Consider the following 16,189-nt stretch of genomic DNA (forward strand, 5'->3'; position numbering starts at 1 on the left):
CGAGATTGAAGACCCCAGATCTAGTTTCATCCATCCGGGCTGCGATATATATTCAGGGAAATAAAGACATTAAATGTACATCATTGCTGCACAGATAATCATCCACCCAAAAGGATGATGGCTCTATCAGAATCATCAATCTAAACTCAGACGATTGTCTGTCCTATGTACATAAAAATGAATTTATAAAGTTGAGCATGGGAATGCCCGCCTCAGCTAGATCATGAAAATAGTATGAAGATAATGTATTGTATTGTATCTTATTACAGGTCTCCTCCCAGCATTGAAATAACTTCGGATCCTCATAATAAAGCATTTCACCCGACACCAAAAGATTAATGGTCTCATACTTTAGGGGGCAACTGTTATAGACATTTTTGGGCCCTACAACCCCAAGCATGAAATTTCCATAAACCAAGGGCTCCTAAGTCCCTAAAAGTGTTGTTCTAACCCCTAAAGGAACAAGGTCAACAGATTACAGCTTCTCCCAGAAGTTCTCCATGAGAAACTGCTCAGAATTGGTCAAAACAGGATCATTGCAGCTGCTCCACTAGCTAAGTGCGTTGCATATCACCTAAATACACTGTGAGGGTGCGTTGCATTTCAAAAGTCCCTTCTGTGGGGTGTGATGGGCGAGAAATGACAAATGGCAGTGTCATTCCACGAGGTGGAGAGGCAATGGAAGCTTCCAGAATCTTCTCCTGTGACACTTGCCTCACTGAATTCGACCGAGGATGAGTAAGAGGCCATCAGTCTCCAAGTGGAAGCAAGAACTATCAAAGAGAAGACACTAATCAAATCACATGCTGACTCATCCCCCTTACAGATATCTATATATGGATCCCTCATCCCAGAGATCCAGAGGCTGGAATTTTGCATATTGTAAGGAATTGCTGTTGGTTTCTTGAGACAAACATCATATTGTTGGGTGATCTAAGCTTTGTTTGAGGTGAAGAGGGGCTTCTTTGCTGGGAGGTTGATGTTGGGTCGGAACAATTGGTTGTAACTCCTCCTGGCTCTTTTCTTGTTTATCAATAAAAGCTATTTGAGTTTTCCTCCATGCTTTTGTATCATTGATGCTTGTTACATTTGTATGGTCAATTTACATCTGATCCTAGATTGTTTATGATTATAGATCCATGTCTTTGTATAGTGCTATGCTTCTGTGATCTTACAGGTACTTTGTGAAGCTGGGCGTGCAAGGGAGCAGGTAGATGTGGACTATCAAAGAAGAGAGGGATCAAATCAAGAGATTAGCGCAAGACAGAGGTTGGTCTTTCTATTCCTCTCTATCTATAATTCATAAAGGAAAAACAAAAGTATCTTTTCTCTGTTTGTTTCTAAGGCAGCTGTCACACCTTAGTGGGATAGAGCAGTTCTAAATAGACACTTTTCCCTGTAACAATTACAAGTTGTAAAATCGATACCCCACATAGTAAAGGGACTGATAGTGAGTGTGGGAAAAAGAGGAGCTAGATGTGTGTGCATCCTTCGAGTATAGATTTGACAGGGGTGACAACATTTGACCACTTCAACACAATCTTTAAAGAGCAAAGGCCAAAAATAGCCAGCACGCAGGATGCACTGGGATGTAGCAAGCCCTGATAGATGACCACCACAAGCTCCATTGTAGCAGTAACTTAGCACTGACTCTGCTTCCTCTAAGGTTAAACAACACTGAAGGATTGAATCAACCCCTCGACGATATAATGTATCACCAATGATAACATAATTTTTAGCTAGGTGACGTAATTTTCGACGTTCATCCTTGGAGAAAGTAGAGGGAAACTTCAAAGTCTGGAGATAGACAATGATATCTCCATACCAAGGGTCGAGTGAAGAGATGAGGAATAAATGTTCATCGGGAAAACTTTCCTCATAAATAGTATCCTCTCCACAAGGAAGCTCGGAAATTAGCTCGGCAAAAACGATGGATTTCTTAGACTTGGCAGACAAGAACTCGAGATCAAATTCTTGCAAAATGACTATCCATCGATTATATTTGCCCCCAATCACTCGCCTACTGAGGAATAATTGAAATGGATTGACCGCCGCTAAGACAAAAGTTTTGCGTAGTAGGATATAATGACGGAGCCATTGGACAGCATGAACAACTGCCAAAGCCAACTTCTGAACTGGAGAATAGCGAAGTTCAGGACCTATTAATCCTTGGCTCAAATAATAAATCACATGCTCTGTGAGAGCATCATCTTCCTAAATGAGAACCATACCAATGGTTGATTCTGCTGCAGCAAGATATAAAAGGAAGTCCCTACCATAATCCGATGGACTCAAAAGGGGGGCAGATACTAATGCCTTTTTCAAAGCATCAAACGACCGCTGCACAAAGTTGTCCCATACAAATGGAACTCCTTTGTGTAGAAAATGAATAAACCCTTTAGTGATCTCGGCATAATTCGCTATAAACCGTCTTAGGAAATTAGCCTTCCCTTGAAGACTTTGAAGTTGTCGAATTGAGGACAGGGGAGGCAACTGAACTATTGCCCCAACCTTGAAGGGATCGACCCGAATCCCTTCATTTGACACGATGAACCCTAATAACCGACCTGACGTAACCGCGAAAATGCACTTGTTGGTATTCAACCATATTTTATGAAAATGACATCGCTCAAAAACCAATCGAAGATGACTAGGGTGATCAGTTCTCTTTCGAGAACGAGTAGCGAGATCATCCAAGTACGCTTCGATGATATGTTTAATGTTGTGGAAAGCATATGACATGGCCCACTGAAAAGTGGCTCCAGCATTTTTAAGACTAAAAGGCATCTTTTTGTATGCGAAGGTACCCAAGGACATATAAAGGTTGTCTTATGTTGATCTTCAGGACGGATAGAAATTTGATTATAACAGGAAAAACCATCCATGAAGGAAAAAATCTCATTACCCACACACTCGTCAATAATCTGATCAATGACTGGCATGGGGTAATCATCTTTTTGGCAGGCCTTATTTAGGTCTCTAAAGTCGATGCATACTCGGATTGTTCCTTTCTTTTTATCCACAGGGACTGGATTAGAAACCTAATCTGTAAGAGGAAAAGGGTATATAAAACCCGCCTTGAGCAGCCTCTCAACTTCAGCTTTAATTGTTGTTGCTTTCCTAGGATTAACCGGCTGAAGCCTTTGACGGACCAGTTTGGCGTTTTCATACGTCTTGATCTCATGTTGAACTATAGAAGGATCAATTTCAGGCATTTCTTCATAAGACCAAGCAAATACATCTCTAAATTCCTTGAAAAGGTTGGTGTAAATTTGAATTTCTTCAGGGGAACATTCAATTCCGATGAAGAGATTCTCAATCACATTAGGGTCCCAAGAGATGTTTATAGATATCATTTTTGAAATCACCGAAATATTACCTTCGGAATGAAAGTGTGCTGGAGCCAAAGGATTTGATACCGTACAAACATCGCTAGTAAAGAGCTCGGAGAACCTATATTCTACTTCCTGCAATGGAGGAAGAAAGTACGAACGATGGTGTAAGTCTTCCCAAGGTCAATCTATACCCATCATCGCTTCGAGGATTTATTCTTCAGAAGGTAAAACCAAATCTAAGCAATCCAAGGCAGAGGTAGAATCAAGGCTCCAGGCCGGGGCCACATCACCATCTAACTCCTCTTCGGAAAAAGGAGTAGAGTGGTCGTCTGCAGAGTTAACAATAGGCTGATATCTAAGCTCAGCTGCAGACATTGGGAATGCCATTCCATTTACTTGTCCTTCAGCTAATGTGGTCATAGGTGAAGGCAAGGTCCAAGGGTCTGAAAAATAATGAGTTCGGAAGAACTCTTCTCGAGGAGACTCCTTAGATGATGAAATGACATTGATTCTAGCGATAGGAGAGGGAAAATCAAAGGTACCCATCAATGAAGAATACATCCCAACTCCTAGATTCTCAGTAGGCGGACGAGGGTTATCCACTAAAGGAACAGTAGAGTCAGAAGTTTCTTGAGGATCGACCGGACAATAATCCAATTGATTAACCTTAACGATTTTCCCTTCATGAGGAAAGCATAGGACACGAAACAGAGTCGAAAAAATGGTGTCCATTTCGTATACCCAATTCCTTCCTAAGAGGAGATTGTAATCTAGGTTAGCATCAATGACTTCTACTTCAATATTGACGACCTTCCCCCCAACACATATAGGAAAGGCCAGGATAATCCCATGCGGCTTATGAGAATGTCCATCAAATGCAGTCAGGACGGTAGGTGAAGGAATAGCTGAAGGTGATCCAATAGCCTTCCAACATGACATCGACATAATGCACGTGGAAGCTCCTTCATCAATAACGGTACGAAAAATGTTAATCTTCTAGTATGTAGACTTTATTGTAAAGCCATATGATGAGGGAGTCGCTTTTTGACATTTAACATGTCGAAAGTGAGCACTAAAGAGTTAGTTGGATCAACTACCCCAATTGCCGAGAGTAAAGCACTTCATTGAGATGGACACGACTGGAGAACCTCTAAAGCAGACATGGTGCATGGACTCTAAGCCAGATCCTCAAAAATGGAATAGTTCTGGGTAGCCCTAGCATCAAGATTAAAAGTCGAGCATTTAGCGGAACCTTTCAGTATCCATGGTATAGTTTCAACAGGGGGTCGCTCAATATGAAGGTCGGTATTTCCGGGAGCAGTTTTATCCTTGGAAGTTTCGGCTTCACCATAATCCCGTGACCGAGTAGCCACATGGACGTTAGAACCCATCATGAAAACATTTGATGATTTTTCCCCTTCCTGGCTGCCCCCTGAGGAGGTACATGGATTTGAACTCGCGCCAGCAAGAAATTGTTGCCCTTAGGGAAAAGGGTTGGTTAACACAGCTTGAGAACTAGAAGCCCCTTGCTGCCCTAACAAGCACTGAGCATCCTGAATCTTTGGGCAGAGATGAGTTAAATGGTCTCCACTACACAACTTGCATGGAAACTTGACTTTCTTTCTAGACTCATTTCTACCACCACCAGCATTATTGCCAGATTTATTTGTGTTAGCCTTCCCACCCTGGTTCTTTTTCTTACCTCGTCCTTTATTTTTCCCATTGGAATTTTGATTTCCTTTAGGGTTATCAGATTGGATGAAATTAATCAAAGAGGGTTGGGAAGCCATAGGGTTAGACAATGTGACTTGGTTGTTAGGAGCAGTTTGCAAAGACAAATACCGTAATTGGCTCAATAAGTTCACCGCATTTGTGTCTACTGATCCAACAATACCATCCGCATGGGGACCTAGCTTCGACTTGGCTATATCAACCTTAGACCCAAGAGCATCTGGCAAGTATTTTGTAGGATCCCAGACTGAGAATAGATCAATTCTAATTGCTGGGCCCTAAAAATGGCTTGCACCTCAGAATAGACTCTGGACATGGAGACATCCTTAGAGATCTCAGGTTGTAAATATTTCAAAAACCATTCGAGATGGTACTCCGAATGGATTTCAGCTTTAATGAGCCTCTTTCTCTGTCTCCATTCCTGAATATGATCAGAAATGTGAGTTACTGCGTCCTGACGAAAATTGGCCAAAAGTTCAGTTCCGGCATCATAACGGGTAGGAAACTGGAAATGATTTAAGAAAATATTAGCTAAGTCGACAAAATATGTAAAGTTGCCCCCTGGCAACTCTATATACCATTTGGCCACATTACCAGTCAAGGTGCATTGAAAAATTCTCAACCTAACCAAGTCATCGATAAGGGAGTTAGATGAGAACCAGAAATGGAATGTGGTTATATGGTCACCTGGGTCTTCACTGCTCTTCCCTTTGAATTTTGGAATGTCTGAAGGGAGTTTGGTTGGGACCGGAGGCCAGGCCGGATTGTATTTGATTGGATCGTTTGTTACTTTAGTAAGATCTGGCAAGATCAAAGTTGCCAAAAACGGAAGCTTAGGAGGACCTTGGGGACTCCACCCAGACTGGGCGAAGCTCCCAAAGTTCTGAAAAGATTGGCCTGGATTTTGGAAGGCACTAGGCTGCACGAAGTAACCAATAGAACCAGCTGAACCAAAAGGCAAGCCTTTTGATCCAGCAAAATTCAGAGTTTGACCAACTCCGGCCGCAAAACCTCCATAACTGGGGAAGCTTCCTCCTAAAGGATTATAAGGAGTTGACAACCCCTGATAAGGATTCCAAGAAGAAGCTAAAGGAGGAATAGTTTGAAATGAACTAACTGTGGAGTACGACCTATTCCCTTGTTGGCCAAGAAATGGATTCCTAGTTCCCATGCCACTAACCACAGGGTTAGTCCAACCTTGAAAGGGGTTGCTACTTTGTCCTAAAGAAGAGAAAGGCATAGATCCAATTGTTGGGTCGGAATGTGGTATATGACCACTTCCAAAAGGAAAACCTTGGAATGAAGCTGATCCACCCATCATGGATGTGGCGGCACTAAATGGAACTGACGAAATACCCTGTGAATGGGTGCCAAATGGGAAGAATCCATAACTAAAAGCATTGGTTTGGGAATTTCCACTCATGGAAGGAATGGAGATAGACCCAACTAAAGATGTGCTAGCAAAAGACCCAAACAAAGAAGCAGAGGAGATGGAAATCCTTCCTCCCCCTTGTACTGATGTTGGAGTCTGCATAGCACTTGTAGTAGAAGCCATGCTTCTAGTAGTGGTCATCGATGGTAAGTGCGTAATGTGACCTGGACTTGACGGTCTATGCATCGGAGTCCCAACATATCGTAATACTTTCGGATAGCTAGATGGTAGGGGAGAATTCGGAGCCTCTAACGACTCTGAGAGTTCTTCTATGTCTATGTTATTCTCTATTTGAAAGAGAGCTCGAGAAAGAACTGGAGTGTTCCTCTCTTGTTCTATGGAAGTACCAGGCCTTACTTGAACACTAATACCCCCGAGAGGAGGATCAATCCACGATGCATCAGCTGCCATGGAACGAAACCCACCAGCAGTATTACCTCTGTGCCTTCTAGGAGAAGGCTCTAAACTTGGTGGTGAAAGACCACGAAGTCTTTGAGAACGTCTAGATGATCGGTCAGCCACTTCGAATTTTTTATTAAGATCTAACTAAAGACTCAAAAAATTGAAAGCTAGGCCAACTGAGAGCACAGAGCACACACTATAAAGTCCCTAAAAGATATCAGCCAGTCAAACAACTTCCAAGTATTTCTGCTCCGGGTGATTAGGACCGGACACCAAAATATAAGAAATTGAATTAAGGGGCCTTCCGAAGATAGTTTGGTATAATGATGGCCCAGTCCTATCAGCGAAGGTAATAGAGGAAGTTACACTAACCTCCTAACAACAGCCTGCACTGGTGCAAGTCCCCAAGATTCGCAAGGGTGCCCTCCAGTAGTACCGTTAAGAGTGATGCAATGTCGACCTTAGGTGCCACGGGATTCCCCTCCGCAGCCACCTGTGTAGATCCCTAGGAGTAGCAACTATGGATACCAACTTGTTGCAGAAGCCAGGCGGAACAGTCGTGAGGTAAGATCGGACAAGTAGGAGAGGGGTTATCTCTCTTCCCTGTCTTCAAGAACCCTCATGCTTAACTCCCAGATCCGGAGCTTTCCTGGTCTCCCTAATGCTATTGGATTTTCACTCACTATTCAGACTCCTATGTTTGACAGTTTAAATGTCCTTGGAGAGTTATCTCTCCACTCACCTAATCCAAGGCCCTAAAATATCCTAAAACTTGTTGGTGTGTCTAACTTGACAATTATACAAAATTCTAGTATATTTTAATTAGCGCTTGTTTTTAAATGGGTTTTTCTTTAAGTCAAGGGATAAGCGGAAGTGAAACTAGTGGTGTTTTGACACAAAAGAAATTAATAAAAACCAAACTACATGCAAATGCACTTGTTTTCATTTTTCGATGAAAAGAAATTTCTACAGGGTTCAGAGGAACTTCAAGAAAAACAACAAATTTTCTTTTCTTCTCTTTTACTCACACTTCACAATCACAAAAGTTAACAAAGCTATGGATGCCTAAAAAGATGTGCAAATCTATCCTAATGCAATGAGTACATGTTGATGCAAGACTTAAGACTACTCTAAATCAAGAAATGAAAGTTACTTGTTTATCAATTTTTATTTTGCCACTTAAAGTATTTAGATGGAATATGAGTTGCTACCATTCATTTCATCTAAACACTAAAAACAAGTTTCAAGACAAACAAAAATGCACTTTCATTCACTAAAAGTAAACAAAATCAAAACAAAGTTCAAGAAAGCAAAACCAAGTTTTTCAAAAAAGTTTCTTCAAAAGCAAAAACAAAAATGTCTTTACAAAAATGCTCTCAACAATACTGAAACTTTATGATTGAAGAATAGGAAACAAACACTTTCTCAAGTTGACAACACACAATGGATGAAAACTCAACAAAAAGAAATGTGTTTAAAGATGCTCTTAACAATCAAAAGCAGGAATGAAAGCTTTGGCAACAAAGACAAAAGATCAAAAAGACAATTTTCAATAATGTGTCAATCAACAACTTTCGTGAAAAAAGAAAAGTAGATGGTCCCAAAAAGTAGTTTTGTCAAGCAAACAAAAAGGTCACCAAAACAAGATTTAACACAAAGATTGAGATCAATGTTCCTGCCTTGATGAACCAGAGCAGCCAAGATTCCCAGCAAGAAATCTTGCGTGCTTAAGCAAAAAATGATGACGCTTGCAAAAACAAAAACAAGACCAACACTTCTCACAATTAGAGAGAATTTAAAATCAGATACTTGTTGTAAAACTAACAACTGACACTAGAAAGTAACTGTTCAGGACTGAATCAAACCAGTAGACAGACCTTCAGAGACAAAAAGATTTAAAAAATATTGAAATGGAAGATATACGTGACTATATCAATGTACAATTGCGTGTATACATGACTGTGCCTAAGGTAACCTGCTTATACGCGAGTTTACTTTTAAGGAAACATGCGTATATACGCTTCTGTAAACAAGAAAAACAGCGTATATAAAAGATTTCAAGAAGAAATAAAAAAATAGTCTGAAAAAACTTACAATTCAAGTTCCTATAGGAACAGACTACACAGCCTCCATTTGTCGATACATCTGCCATAGGGTTGATCCCATCGTGTTATGGTTCGTAAGCCATCTTCACTCGCCGATTTTTTAAATCATGACACGATGGTAGAAGCCATCCTTTACATGGGCATCATAGTTAGCACCTCACTGACATTTGTTGCCATGCTACTTCGATCTGAGTAGGTTCGGGAGTCCTCTTTAGTCCTGCCATGACTTATGCGATGAAGCCTCATTCCTCTTTTCTTCTTTGCTTCATTCTGGCCTTATACCCTAGAGGCTCCTTTGTGTTGAGTTGTACCACTGCATTGCATTTTGACCATTTGCACCTTTTGGCCTTGAGCCGGCTTCACTTGGACTCGTGTTTAAGCCAACTTTTGACCATACCGACTGCAAAATCAAACTTGCTTACCTTTAACTTCTGTAACTTGACGCACCTTGACTCGTGGAAGGAACACACCTTTGAGTGTCACTGACCAGTTTTCACCTCCCTACATTGAGCATAGGAACGTTCCAATCCCAGGAACTAGATCATCTGTTTCACCGACACTCGTTCCTTCCACTGTACTATAGCATTCTTTTATTCTTTTTCCAGCTTAAAAGAAAAAGACAAAAAAATTATATATTCCAAAAAAGAGTGGGAATGGGAAAATATTTCCATTTATTGTTGGTAGCTAGAGTCAGTCGTGTCGCCCTTGAACAAAGCACTCAAAACAATGTCTCCTCTGTTTGGGTGGGATTTAGTTTGACTTAGGTATGCCTTAACCTTGTTATTGAGTCAATTCTCACCCGATTGGTTATCTCTTCCAATCATATGGAGGGTTTTTTCGTGACTCCTGCATGACAAACTTATACAGAGTCATCATATGTTGCCACATAGTCATATTGAGTTGTGCTTTTGTTCAAGGGAAGTTAGCCTGATTCGGCCTCTCTGCGGTGTCTCTTGACTCATTTTTCAGACGGTCATCCCTGGTTGTCAGTATCATGTCTATCATCACATTAGTTATATTGGTCCTTCACTCGTGCCGGTTCGAGAAGGTCTCCATTGACTTCTTGCTAGCTGGTCTTGTCCTTATCGACAACGACATCTTGCTCTGAGGATAGGCCTAGAGCTGCACCTTGGCCCTATTTTCATCATTGATAGGTCACCTTGTGCTCAGCATCGATCAGTATCATGGGTCTTTGACTGAGTGGTTTCCCTTGTGTTCGACATCAGCTTATATTATCACACATTGGTATTCGTGCAGTACCTTGGTTTCCATTTGACCCTATTGGTGGATACCTCGCCTTTGTGTCAGCTTCCATTATTGCTTGGTTCAGGGGGTTTCTGTCGTGTGCTAGCCACATCTTTTGTACGCCGGAAACGTACTTCGGTCAGGTTACTACATCTCTTTCATCCGATTCCTTCCACATTATTGGCCTACGGGTTACACTCATGCTAGATTGATGAAGGATGCCTTAATGCCTTCCTTCTAGCGGATCTTTCCCTATCGACTCTGACTCATTGCTCTGGGGAAAATATCTAGAGTCCATTTGGCAATACCTTGGGGTTTGTAGTCATTAGTGGCAGATGCTTTGCTAACGACAGTGGGAAACCATCATTGTCTCCTGATCGATAGATTCTTACAGGTGTTCGACTCTAGCTCATCTATTCACACTTGTTAGATTGTACTGGGTACCTCGACGCACATTATCATTATCGGTGAGTAGTCTCGCGTTTGTTAACGGTATACATCAATGACCAGTAATCAAACAATTTCTCACATGGTCAAATTCAGATCATTTATTCCCATGGTGTAGAAATGTACCACAGCAGTCGGTGAAGACCTCAGGTTGTATCAGCATTCATTGGTTAACTTGACAGTTGCTCCTGTTGCTGCTAATTGATACCATTCCACCTTATATGTTGCAGTCAGTCATGGCGACATTCTATATGCTAGCACCTGAGTTTGTAGTGTAGTACCATCCTATTCCATCATGTTCAGTTGGTACCTTTTGTGATCAGTTTTCGATATCAGTGATTCAGTTCATCCTTCAGCATCATTGACATTCTTATATGTGATATTCAAACATGTACTTGTTAGATCATGATCAGATGATCCATTATTTTTTTCAAGTTCTTCATACTTGTATACTTAGTGGATTCGCTTGTACTTGATATGCGGACATGCTTTACTTTTTCTGAGCATGGGTATGCCCACCTCAGACAGTGTTTCTTTCTTATCTCCTTTTGTGGCTTGGTAGGCTGAACTCTGGTGAAGTCCTTCTCGGTTTTTGATAGATTTCCTTTCCATGCACTTTCTTAATACATTTCGGCCATCATGTACCCCTTCTGGCCTCATATATTAGGGGGCATCTGTTATAGCTCCAAATCTCACTCTTGGGATTTGTGATGCTGTACTCATGGCCTAGGGCAACCCCTCCTTCCAGACCTGGTCCAAAATTTAAAAAACAATGTTTTATTCCCTATACGTGACATTGCCCTAAGCTAAACGCGTGTATACGGGGGTCTGTGTATACCCAACCCACGTATATGTCTTAAAACACTTTAAAAAAGTTAAATCTCCTTAATTTCGAGCGGAGATCATGGGTTTTACCTGTTGATCACCTGTTAGTGCCCATGGCCCAACTATTCCCAACGAATTTCCAACTAAAAAACTACTTTGGGACAAGTATAAAAAGGCTTCAATGGGAAGGCCTGAGGGAGGAGAGAAGAGAGAAAAAGGTTATTATGTTGAGATTTCCTTGACCAGGTCTGAAGATCCTTGTGCCTCTTACACTTCCCCCATTTTTACAAGAAACCCTTGTTTCCTTGTGTGATGATGTCCATCTACTACTTGTGATATCATGGAGTAAGTCATGGAAGGAGTTTGTTAAAGGCTTGAGACTGGACGAATCCAAAGGACAGTTCTGCTTGGAGCCTGTGAAAGGACGACTCAGGTGAAATTATTCCTTTCTGTACTTTATTTGTCTATAATAAAAGAAACACATGTCTTTGTTCCTGATGTTATCACAAAATCGTGTACTAAGGGCTGCTACTTAGCAAGATCTCATGCAACTATTTCAAACCAGGCTTTAGACTAAGGCTTAGCCTCCTTAGTCAGAGAGGGCTCTCTCACAGATTTTTGATATGCATTAAGGGCAAGAAAAGATGGCTAACTCTCAAAACAGTATGTTGAAAATAAGCTGGTTGGAACAACAAAATAGGACCTCTTCCATTGGGCTCATGGAGTCAAACACTTCTGCAGTAAATAATCAATTACTCATTCATGGAAGCCAAGGCATACTATGTCTAAATCCTCAGAACATTTCTCAAGAAGAACTCAACTCATAAACATACACAGGAAGTCTGAGCACTAGGTGAATTCAGAGTGATTGCATATTTAGTGAGCTGTAAAACAAGAAGAATAAAGACCAAACTACCTATACTCTGAGCATTTTAACACATGATGAATCTTGGGAAGAAAAAGTACTGCTTGTATTACTGTCAAAGTCTTTTTTCCAAAAGCCAATATGAAAGCTCTGTTTTTTTATAAATCTCCCAACCTTGTTTACATCAGAGTTTCTCCTATATATAGGAAAACCAAAACTCAAACTACCTTGAGTCTCCTCAACAAGCATGAGGGGAGAGCTCGATGATCTACCATTAATTAACCTTATCTATTTCTAAACAAACTTAATAAATACAAAAGGTATTGCGCTGTAAATACATAGAGTCCTAATCACATTGACATTCTAACTCTATCTCCTCGTATGCATGATGCTTTTGTGAATGCTGCCACATGTCCTCTTTCTGTTTCGGTTGAGGTATCTTGAAGGAGAACACACTGAATGAGCTGGCCTTGGATTCCAGTCACGTAGATGGCTTCATTAATTAACCAAGGGAGGTGCTCTGTTTTCACGGCCTCTGTCTCCCATCACTCTTCATCACTTTAAAAACATGTCCTCTGCTCTTTAATTCTTCCCAAACAACGCATATCACCACACCTTTCAAATGAGCTGGAAGCCTTATGAGCTGAACAGGTGTACAAACCGGATCACCGAAGACTAAAACCAAAACCCTAATAATTCGGTCATAAAGTACCTTTAACGAGACTTTAGCTGGAAACAAAACATTTCACCTTTTTGCAATGCACATCTGTCATCTTCTGAACAGCTAGGATAGTTTTGAATAGTCACCTTTATGCTCTTGAAACATTTCATTCAAAATTAGCTGACCTCAGCATCAATTTCATTTTTTCTCATAAAACAGTCATCTACAGCAGTTTCGTAGCGCGCTACGAAACTGCTGTGTGACTTAAAAAACACAGTCTTCCTCTAAACTGCTCACAAAATTGAATAGCTGCTGTTTGCTAGGCTTCACGGTTCACCATTTGAACCAGCCTATAAATAACCAACTGCTCATATTCATCCTTGAAGACCGACAACACCGCAAGCAAGTCTGCCACCAGCATTTCCTGTGCTCTTACTCAATTCATGGCCACCTTTGCCAAGATCATGTCTGAGCACAGCATATACGAACAACTTTTTTCTCACAACTCCCACTAATAATGTAATCCCTCCCATTCATATAATATGACCGAGTATAGTTCTGAACACTTCCTGTAGGAGTAATGTCAAATTTCATATGTAGCCTTCCATCCACAGCTAAGTGTTGCTTGACCTCATTATCCACAGTTGAGGAAAGGATATAATGATCATCACGAGAAAAGCACACCATCACATTCCCTCTTAAGCTGGTCGTTGTATACAAAGGATGTGTAGGCTTTTGTCGTAAGTCCCACGTTTTGATTTCCTGATCAAAAGATGAAGTCGCAAACAAGTATGGGGAATGATGAGCAAACTTTACCACATTTATATGTTCACGGTGGAGATCTTCGAAAACTTGTAACCGTTTTCTACTGCACACATCATACAGAGCAACATGTTTTGAATATCCACTAGCAAGGAAATAATTATCTGTTTCATTAATATGGACAGATGTTAATTTCTCAAACTCTTCATATGTGTAAGTGGCAGGGTTTCTACTGCTGCTGCCTGCACCATATCTGGAAGGAAGAACAGTTGAGCGCATTCGGTTCACATCATACAGTTGTAATGTGCCATTGTCAGAGCCAGCAATAAGCTTGGAAGGGTCCTTGTTGAACCAACAGAGACCAAGAATACTATGATTTGCTCCAACTGACTGAACATGTCCGACAATTTTACCACTTTCATGGTTGATCACAACCACTTCCCCATCCAAAGTCCCGAAGACCATCAAACTAGCATCAGATGGATGATACTCAAATTGTCTGGGCCGAAACTTCTTGTTTGTCCTTAAGCATGTTGTACAAAACAATAAAAAAGTCGTCCTCCAATGTTGTCGACGCGCACAACCACAGCATAAAACTTGTATATAAGCAAACCATTTCCCTTTCCACTCATATGATGCTTGTAATCTAACTCCAGATTGTCGACGAAAGTATCAGAAAACAAATCGGTGCTATAAAGGATGGAGTCCAGCTTTGAGCTCTCGTTGCTCCAGCACGTTTCAGGCCTTCCTTCTTAATTATAAAGCTTGCCCCTCTGAAAGCACTGGATACAAGGGCAAGCAGACATCCTTTAAGATTGCTTGACGACAATCCGCTCTCAATACAAAGATCTGATGATGTTTTTCTCTCCTCGGAGAAAACTCTCATACTTTGTAACCAGTGATGCCCATAGAGATTTACCCTGGTCTGGACCACAATCAATTCCATGCTCGAACAAAGATGCCGAAATCTCTTCCCAGATTACCTTTTCCTTCTCTGTTTTAAACCTATTTTCCATATTCCCACGCTTCTTAGTTGGAGATATAACTGACAAGTCTACATTCAATGTTTCAGTGGGAACTGAGAAATTCCAATAGCAGATTTCACATTTGAAACTTTTGATGTGTCAGACAATGTTATAGCTCCCGGAAGGTGCCATGCGCACATCCAAGCAAGTAACTGTGTTTGCATATGATTGAGGTTAGTATTCTTTGTCCATGATGGTTCCATAGGTACAAGATTATGCCTCTGCATGCTGGGATGAGTTTAAGTGTCTTTGTATGATATGAAGGACCAACAGATTCATTAGCATCATTGTAATAGCTGTCCACATATCTATTGAACAAAGATTGCTGCCCAAATGGCTGTATGATAGGCATTGGTCATGCATCCATCAATGAACCAATTATTGCACCCTTTCTAAGAAACTCACACTGACCAAACTTAATGACAAGCATTGATGATGACTTCTTGAGAACATGCCACCTGTAAAATGTATCCGCCCCAGAACTATTTTGCATGATAGCTACTATGGATTCAAACAAATCCCCCATTTCGTAGCGCGCTACAAAATCACTAAAACAGGCTGCGCTGCGAAACTGCTAAAGGATTCATGCGCTGCGAAAACACTTGGTCTTTAAGCTAATCTGAGCAAATGTTTGGAAACGGAATTTTCAGTGATAACACCTGATATAAATCTTCTTCATGGTTATGTTATCCATGTTATGATTCATGTATGAATGGTTGTTTAATTTCATAACTAACTACCTTTCAATATAGTATGAAGATGATTTCTTTATGATGTTTAGTCCATATACTGCTATACTTTCTTGAATTGGTTGTTTTGCAGGTCAAAGGAGTGAAAGGAACTCCAAGGAGGGTTTGGACCCTGGAAGGATCTTCTCAAACGAAGGACCCCTAGGTACGCCCCTTATCGTATAGTTTGCTTATATTAGCATCATGGTTGTATGGAATGTGTGTTTCTCTGTATAAACAACTTTTAGTCTGCTAGGGTATCAGCCCAAGACCCTAGGGGAACTTTTCCCATAACAACATGCAGACATTCCATGTGTCAACATTCAACTTTTATTTTCTTATTTTAAGTTTACTTATGTTAAATTTTCTCTTAATTTATTTCTTTCTTATTTTATTCTTTTTTACTTTTTGATAACTTCACTTAGTTTTACTATTTTTATAGTTCTCTTAGTTAATTCTTTCTTATTTTATTTTACCTTTTGTTAACTTTACTTATTGTTACTATTTTATTGTTTATTTCTATATATACTTAGTTAGAACTCTAGTATTTTTATTTACTATTTTATTTATCTGTTATTATTATATTTCTTCATTATTTATTATCTATTTATTATTATTATCTTTTC

General features: G+C 40.4%; 1 pseudogene; it reads right to left on the reverse strand.

The window, feature by feature from the left end:
• Positions 1 to 13,510: 13,510 nt before the first annotated feature.
• On the reverse strand, positions 13,511 to 14,275 carry LOC149184979 (protein DWD HYPERSENSITIVE TO UV-B 1 pseudogene; annotated as a pseudogene).
• Positions 14,276 to 16,189: the final 1,914 nt, after the last annotated feature.

Source organism: Pinus tabuliformis, chromosome 3_2 (assembly GCF_031772625.1).
Source record: "Pinus tabuliformis cultivar Carrire ecotype Pingquan chromosome 3_2, CPIR1, whole genome shotgun sequence".
NCBI lineage: Eukaryota > Viridiplantae > Streptophyta > Pinopsida > Pinales > Pinaceae > Pinus > Pinus tabuliformis.